Source organism: Haemaphysalis longicornis, unplaced genomic scaffold (assembly GCF_048455015.1).
Source record: "Haemaphysalis longicornis isolate Haplotype H1 unplaced genomic scaffold, Haemaphysalis longicornis Haplotype H1 scaffold_11, whole genome shotgun sequence".
Taxonomy (NCBI): domain Eukaryota; kingdom Metazoa; phylum Arthropoda; class Arachnida; order Ixodida; family Ixodidae; genus Haemaphysalis; species Haemaphysalis longicornis.
In genome coordinates, this window is record NW_027526214.1 from 96,515,251 (window position 1) to 96,523,147 (window position 7,897).

A 7,897-nucleotide genomic window follows, 5' to 3' on the forward strand; every position below is an offset into this window, starting at 1 on the left:
CGTTAGTGACGTTACATTTTTTTGGTATTATTTACATGAGAAAGAAAGAAAGAAAAACACGCACCCAGAGTGGGGACCGAACCCACGCCTTTCGATTAGATCTCGTATGCCTTACCAATTCGGCTATCTGGGCGACTGTGTTCTCCGTCACTTTCTGGGGTATTTATATATACTACAACTGTATCTGATGCTTGAGGGTGGTAGCCAGCGCCACTTAGACTACACGGGGAGAAGGGGACCTTCTTTTTCAACCCCGGGGGCGTGATGCGAACGTCTACAGCCTGTCATAAGCGGCTAACTGGCGGGAAACCCTCTTATCTAACCTTGGCATCAAGGCTGCCAGAACCGAGGCCCTCGCTAAGCTTTCGCACGATAATAGGGTTCAGAAATGAGGGGCTCGTTAGGAAATACAGAAATAAATGCCGGCAGTCTACAACGCCAAAGAAAGCATAGGGGAATGATTAGACTATTTTGTATCGTTAGTGACGTTACATTTTTTTTTGTATTATTTACATGAGAAAGAAAGAAAGAAAAACACGCGCCCAGAGTGGGGACCGAACCCACGCCTTTCGATTAGATGTCGAATGCCTTACCAATTCGGCTATCTGGGCGACTGTGTTCTCCGTCACTTTCTGGGGTATTTATATTTACTACAACTGTATCTGACGCTTGAGGGTGGTATCCAGCGCCACTTAGACTACACGGGGAGAAGGGGACCTTCTTTTTCAACCCCCGGGGCGTGACACGATCGTCTACAGCCGGTCATAAGCGGCTAACTTGCGGGAAACCCTCTTATGCTACCTTGGCATCAAGGCTGCCAGAACCGAGGCCCTCGCTAAGCTTTCGCACGATAATAGGGTTCAGAAATGAGGGGCTCGTTAGGAAATACAGAAATAAATGCCGGCAGTCTACAACGCCAAAGAAGGCATAGGGGAATGATTCGACTATTTTTTATCGTTAGTGACGTTACATTTTTTTTTGGTATTATTTACATGAGAAAGAAAGAAAGAAAAACACGCACCCAGAGTGGGGACCGAACCCACGCCTTTCGATTAGATCTCTTATGCCTTACCAATTCGGCTATCTGGGCGACTGTGTTCTCCGTCACTTTCTGGGGTATTTATATATACTACAACTGTATCTGACGCTTGAGGGTGGTAGCCTGCGCCACTTAGACTACACGGGCAGAAGGGGACCTTCTTTTTCAACCCCCGGGGCGTGACGCGAACGTCTACAGCCTGTCACAAGCGGCTATTTGGTGGAAAACCCTCTTATGCTACCTTGGCATCAAGGCTGCCAGAACCGAGGCCCTCGCTAAGCTTTCGCACGATAATAGGGTTCAGAAATGAGGGGCTCGTTCGGAAATACAGAAATAAATGCCGGCAGTCTACAACGCCAAAGAAGGCATAGGGGAATGATTAGAATATTTTTTATCGTTAGTGATGTTACATTTTTTTGGTATTATTTACATGAGAAAGAAAGAAAAACACGCGCCCAGAGTGGGGACCGAACCCACGCCTTTCGATTAGATCTCGAATGCCTTACTAATTCGGCTATCTGGGCGACTGTGTGCTCCGTCACTTTCTGGGGTATTTATATATACTACAACTGTATCTGACGCTTGAGGGTGGTAGCCAGCGCCACTTAGACTACACGGGAAGAAGGGGACCTTCTTTTTCAACCCCCGGGGCGTGACGCGAACGTCTACAGCCTGTCATAGGTGGCTAACTGGCGGGAAACCCTCCCATGCAACCTTGGCATCAAGGCTGCCAGAACCGAGGCCCTGGCTAAGCTTTCGCACGATAATATGGTTCAGAAATGAGGGGCTCGTTAGGAAATACAGAAATAAATGCCGGCAGTCTACAACGCCAAAGAAAGCATAGGGGAATGATTAGACTATTTTGTATCGTTAGTGACGTTACATTTTTTTTTGGTAATATTTACATGACAAAGAAAGAAAGAAAAACGCGCCCAGAGTGCGGACCAAACCCACGCCTTTCGATTAGATCTCGAATGCCTTACCAATTCGGCTATCTGGGCGACTGTGTTCTCCGTCACTTTCTGGGGTATTTATATTTACTACAACTGTATCTGACGCTTGAGGGTGGTAGGCAGCGCCACTTAAACTACACGGGGAGAAGGGGACCTTATTTTTCAACCCCCGGGACGTGACGCGAACGTCTACAGCCTGTCATAAGCCGCTAACTTGCGGGAAACCCTCTCATGCTACCTTGGCATCAAGGCAGCCAGAATCGAGGCCCTCGTTAAGCTTTCGCACGATAATAGGGTTCAGAAATGAGGGGCTCGTTAGGAAATACAGAAATAAATGCCGGCAGTCTACAACGCCAAAGAAGTCATAGGGGAATGATTAGACTATTTTTTATCGTTAGTGACGTTACATTTTTTTTGGTAATATTTACATCAGAAAGAAAGAAAAACACGCGCCCAGAGTGGGGACCGAACCCACGCCTTTCGATTAGATCTCGAATGCCTTACCAGTTCGGCTATCTGGGCGACTGTGTTCTCCGTGACTTTCTGCGGTATTTATATTTACTACAACTGTATCTGACGCTTGAGGGTGGTAGCCAGCGCCACTTAGACTACACGGGGAGAAGGGGACCTTCTTTTTAAACCCCCGGGGCGTAAGGCGAACGCCGACAGCCTGTCATAAGCGGCTAACTGGCGGGAAACCCTCTTATGCTACCTTGGCATCAAGGCTGCCAGAACCGAGGCCCTCGCTAAGCTTTCGCACGATAATAGGGTTCAGAAATGAGGCGCTCGTTAGGAAATACAGAAATAAATGCCGGCAGTCTACAACGCCAAAGAAGGCATAGAGGAATGATTACACTATTTTTTATCGTTAGTGACGTTAAATTTTTTTTTGGTAATATTTACATCAGAAAGAAAGAAAAACACGCGCCCAGAGTGGGGACCGAACCCACGCCTTTCGATTAGATCTCGAATGCCTTACCAATTCGGCTATCTGGGCGACTGTGTTCTCCGTGACTTTCTGGGGTATTTATATTTACTACAACTGTATCTGACGCTTGAGGGTGGTAGCCAGCGCCACTTAGACTACACGGGGAGAAGGGGACCTTCTTTTTCAAGCCCCGGGGCGTAAGGCGAACGCCGGCAGCCTGTCATAAGCGGCTAACTGGCGGGAAACCCTCTTATGCTACCTTGGCATCAAGGCTGCCAGAACCGAGGCCCTCGCTAAGCTTTCGCACGATAATAGGGTTCAGAAATGAGGGGCTCGTTAGGAAATACAGAAATAAATGCCGGCAGTCTACAACGCCAAAGAAGGCATAGGGGAATGATTAGACTGTTTTGTATCGTTAGTGACGTTACATTTTTTTTTGTATTATTTACATGAGAAAGAAAGAAAAACACGCGCCCAGAGTGGGGACCGAACCCACGCCTTTCGATAAGATCTCGAATGCCTTACCAATTCGGCTATCTGGGCGACTGTGTTCTCCGTCACTTTCTGGGGTATTTATATTTACTACAACTGTATATGACGCTTGAGGGTGGTAGCCTGCGCCACTTAGACTACACGGGGAGAAGGGGACCTTCTTTTTCAACCCCCGGGGCGTGACGCGAACGTCTACAGCCTGTCATAAGCGGCTAACTGGCGGGAAACCCTCTTATGCTACCTTGGCATCAAGGTTGCCAGAACCGAGGCCCTCGCTAAGCTTTTGCACGATAATAGGGTTCAGAAATGAGGGGCTCGTTAGGAAATACAGAAATAAATGCCGGCAGTCTACAACGCCAAAGAAGGCATAGGGGAATGATTAGAATATTTTTTATCATTAGTGACGTTACATTTTTTTTGGTATTATTTACATGAGAAAGAAAGAAAAACACGCGCCCAGAGTGGGGACCGAACCCACGCCTTTCGATTAGATCTCGAATGCCTTACCAATTCGGCTATCTGGGCGACTGTGTTCTCCATCACTTTCTGGGGTATTTATAATTACTACAACTGTATCTGACGCTTGAGGGTGGTAGCCAGCGCCACTTAGACTACACGGGAAGAAGGGGACCTTCTTTTTCAACCCCCGCGGCGTGACGCGAACGTCTGCATCCTGTCATATGCGGCTAACTGGCGGGAAACCCTCCTATGCAACCTTGGCATCAAGGCTGCCAGAACCGAGGCCCTCGCTAAGCTTTCGCACGATAATATGGTTCAGAAATGAGGGGCTCGTTAGGAAATACAGAAATAAATGCCGGAAGTCTACAAGGCCAAAGAAAGCATAGGTGAATGATTAGACTATTTTGTATCGTTAGTGACGTTACATTTTTTTTGGTATTATTTACATGAGAAAGAAAGAAAGAAAAACACGCGCCCAGAGCGGGGACCGAACCCACGCCTTTCGATGAGATCTCGAATGCCTTACCAATTCGGCTATCTTGGCGACTGTGTTCTCCGTGACGCGAACGTCTACAGCCTGTCATAAGCGGCTAACTGGCGAGAAACCCTCTTATTGCTACCTTGGCATCAAGGCTGCCAGAACCGAGGCCCTCGCTAAGCTTTCGCACGATAATAGGGTTCAGAAATGAGGGGCTCGTTAGGAAATACAGAAATACATGCCGGCAGTCTACAACGCCAAAAAGGCATAGGGGAATGATTAGACTATTTTTTATCGTTAGTGAAGTTACATTTTTTTTGTTATTATTTACATGAGAAAGAAAGAAAGAAAAACACGCGCCCAGAGTGGGGACCGAACCCACGCCTTTCGATTAGATCTCGAATGCCTTATCAATTCGGCTATCTGGGCGACTGTGTTCTCCGTCACTTTCTGGGGTATTTATATTTACTACAACTGTATCTGACGCTTGAGGGTGGTAGCCAGCGCAACTTAGACTACACGGGGAGAAGGGGACCTTCTTTTTCAACCCCCGGGGCGTGACACGAACGTCTACAGCCTGTCATAAGCGGCTAACAGGCGGGAAACCCTCTTATGCCACCTTGGCATCAAGGCAGCCAGAACCGAGGCCCTCGCTAAGCTTTCGCACGATAATAGGGTTCAGAAATGAGGGGCTCGTTAGGAAATACAGAAATAAATTCGGCAGTCTACAACGCCAAAGAAGGCATAGGGGAATGATTAGACTATTTTTTATCGTTATTGACGTTACATTTTTTTTGTTATTATTTACATGAGAAAGAAAGAAAGAAAAACACGCGCCCAGAGTGGGGACCGAACCCACGCCTTTCGATTAGATCTCGAATGCCTTACCAATTCGGCTATCTGGGCGACTGTGTTCTCCGTCACTTTCTGGGGTATTTATATATACTACAACTGTATCTGACGCTTGAGGGTGGTAGCCAGCGCCACTTAGACTACACGGGGAGAAGGGGACCTTCTTTTTCAACCCCCGGGGCGTGACGCGAACGTCTACAGCCTGTCATAAGTGGCTAACTGGCGGGAAACCCTCTTATGCTACCTTGGCATCAAGGCAGCCAGAACCGAGGCACTCGCTAAGCTTTCGCACGATAATAGGGTTCAGAAATGAGGGGCTCATTAGGAAATACAGAAATAAATGCCGGCAGTCTACAATGCCAAAGAAGGCATAGGGGAATGATTAGACTATTTTTTATCGTTAGTGACGTTACAATTTTTTTATTATTATTTACATGAGAAAGAAAGAAAGAAAAACACGCGCCCAGAGTGGGGACCGAACCCACGCCTTTTGATTAAATCTCGAATGCCTTACCAATTCGGCTATCTGGGCGACTGTGTTCTCCGTCACTTTCTGGGGTATTTATATTTACTACAACTGTATCTGACGCTTGAGGGTGGTAGCCAGCGCCACTTAAACTACACGGGGAGAAGGGGACCTTATTTTTCAACCCCCGGGACGTGACGCGAACGTCTACAGCCTGTCATAAGCCGCTAACTTGCGGGAAACCCTCTCATGCTACCTTGGCATGAAGGCTGCCAGAATCGAGGCCCTCGTTAAGCTTTCGCACGATAATAGGGTTCAGAAATGAGGGGCTCGTTAGGAAATACAGAAATAAATGCCGGCAGTCTACAACGCCAAAGAAGGCATAGGGGAATGATTAGAATATTTTTTATCGTTAGTGATGTTACATTTTTTTTGTATTATTTACATGAGAAAGAAAGAAAAACACGCGCCCAGAGTGGGGACCGAACCCACGCCTTTCGATTAGATCTCGAATGACTTACCAATTCGGCTATCTGGGCGACTGTGTGCTCCGTCACTTTCTGGGGTATTTATATTTACTGAACTGTATCTGACGCTTGAGGGTGGTAGCCAGCGCCACTTAGACTACACGGGAAGAAGGGGACCTTCTTTTTCAACCCCCGGGGTATGACGCGAACGTCTACAGCCTGTCATAGGCGGCTAACTGGTGGGAAACCCTCCTATGCAACCTTGGCATCAAGGCTGCCAGAACCGAGGCCCTCGCTAAGCTTTCGCACGTTAATATGGTTCAGAAATGAGGGGCTCGTTAGGAAATACAGAAATAAATGCCGGCAGTCTACAACGCCAAAGAAAGCATAGGGGAATGATTAGACTATTTTGTATCGTTAGTGACGTTACATTTTTTTTTGGTAATATTTACATGAGAAAGAAAGAAATAAAAACACGCGCCCACAGTGCGGACCGAACCCACGCCTTTCGATTAGATCTCGAATGCGTTATCAATTCGGCTATCTGGGCAACTGTGTTCTCCGTCACTTTCTGGGGTATTTATATTTACTACAACTGTATCTGACGCTTAAGGGTGGTAGCCAGCGCCACTTAGACTACACGGGGAGAAGGGGACCTTCTTTTTCAACCCCCGGGGCGTGACGCGAACGTCTACAGCCTCTCATAAGCGGCTAACTGGCGGGAAACCCTCTTATGCTACCTTGGCATCAAGGCTGCCAGAACCGAGGCCCTCGCTAAGCTTTCGCACGATAATAGGGTGCAGAAATGAGGGGCTCGTTAGGAAATACAGAAATAAATGCCAGCCGTCTACAACGCCAAAGAAGGCATATGGGATGGACTATTTTTTATCGTTAGTGACGTTACATTTTTTTGTTATTATTTACATGAGAAAGAAAGAAAGAAAAACACGCGCCCAGCGTGGGGACCGAACCCACGCCTTTCTATAAGATCTCGAATGCCTTACCAATTCGGCTATCTGGGCGACTGTGTTCTCCGTCACTTTCTGGGGTATTTATATTTACTACAACTGTATCTGACGCTTGAGGGTGGTAGCCAGCGCCACTTAGACTACACGGGGAGAAGGGGACCTTCTTTTTCAACCCCCGGGGCGTGACGCGAACGTCTACAGCCTGTCATAAGCGGCTAACTGGCGGGAAACCCTCTTATGCTACCTTGGCATCAAGGTTGCCAGAACCGAGGCCATCGCTAAGCTTTCGCACGATAATAGGGTTCAGAAATGAGGGGCTCGTTAGGAAATACAGAAATAAATGCCGGCAGTCTACAATGCCAAAGAAGGCATAGGGGAATGATTAGACTATTTTTTATCGTTAGTGACGTTACAATTTTTTTATTATTATTTACATGAGAAAGAAAGAAAGAAAAACACGCGCCCAGAGTGGGGACCGAACCCACGCCATTTGATTAGATCTCGAATGCCTTACCAATTCGGCTATCTGGGCGACTGTGTTCTCCGTCACTTTCAGGGGTATTTATATATATACTACAACTGTATCTGACGCTTGAGGGTGGTAGCCAGCGCCACTTAAACTACACGGGGAGAAGGGGACCTTATTTTTCAACCCCCGGGACGTGACGCGAACGTCTACAGCCTGTCATAAACCGCTAACTTTCGGGAAACCCTCTCATGCTACCTTGGCATCAAGGCTGCCGGAACCGAGGCCCTCGCTAAGCTTTCGCACGATAATAGGGTTCAGAAATGAGG

At 47.4% G+C, this 7,897-nt stretch overlaps 2 non-coding genes across 2 annotated transcripts; both read right to left on the reverse strand.

Annotated features, from left to right (window-relative positions):
* Positions 1 to 539: 539 nt before the first annotated feature.
* On the reverse strand, positions 540 to 611 carry Trnar-ucu (transfer RNA arginine (anticodon UCU)). The gene has a single exon. It is a non-coding gene; the product is annotated as a tRNA-Arg (tRNA).
* Positions 612 to 5,661: 5,050 nt separating this feature from the next.
* Trnak-uuu (transfer RNA lysine (anticodon UUU)) lies at positions 5,662 to 5,733 on the reverse strand. The gene has a single exon. It is a non-coding gene; the product is annotated as a tRNA-Lys (tRNA).
* Between the last annotated feature and the right edge of the window lie 2,164 nt (positions 5,734 to 7,897).